Genomic DNA, 618 nt, shown 5'->3' on the forward strand with positions numbered 1-618 from the left:
CAGTCTGATCTCACACACACGCACACACGACCAGTCTGATGACACACGCACACACACACACCCCCCCAAGTCTGGTCACACACAAACACACACACACACACACACACCCCCAGTCTGATCACACACGTGCACACACCCCGTCTGATCACATACACACACACACACCCAGTCTGATCACACACACACACACCCAGTCTGATCAAAAAAACACACACACACCCAGTCTGATCACACAAACACACCCAGTCTGATCACACACAGACACATACCCAGTCTGATCACACACACACATCCAGTCTGATCACACACACACATACACCCAGTCTGATCACACACACACACACACCCAGTCTGATCACATACACACACACACACACACCCAGGCTGATCACACACACACACACACACCCAGTCTGATCACACACTCACTCACACACACCCAGTCTGATCTCACACACACATACACCCAGTCTGATCAAAAAAACACACACACACCCAGTCTGATCACACACACACACCCAGTCTGATCTCACACTCACACACACACAGTCTGGTCACACACACACAGTCTGATCACGCACACACACACAGTCTGATCACACGATCACACACACACAC

This window comes from Rhincodon typus, unplaced genomic scaffold (assembly GCF_021869965.1).
Source record: "Rhincodon typus isolate 14 unplaced genomic scaffold, sRhiTyp1.1 hic_rhity00000975, whole genome shotgun sequence".
Taxonomy (NCBI): domain Eukaryota; kingdom Metazoa; phylum Chordata; class Chondrichthyes; order Orectolobiformes; family Rhincodontidae; genus Rhincodon; species Rhincodon typus.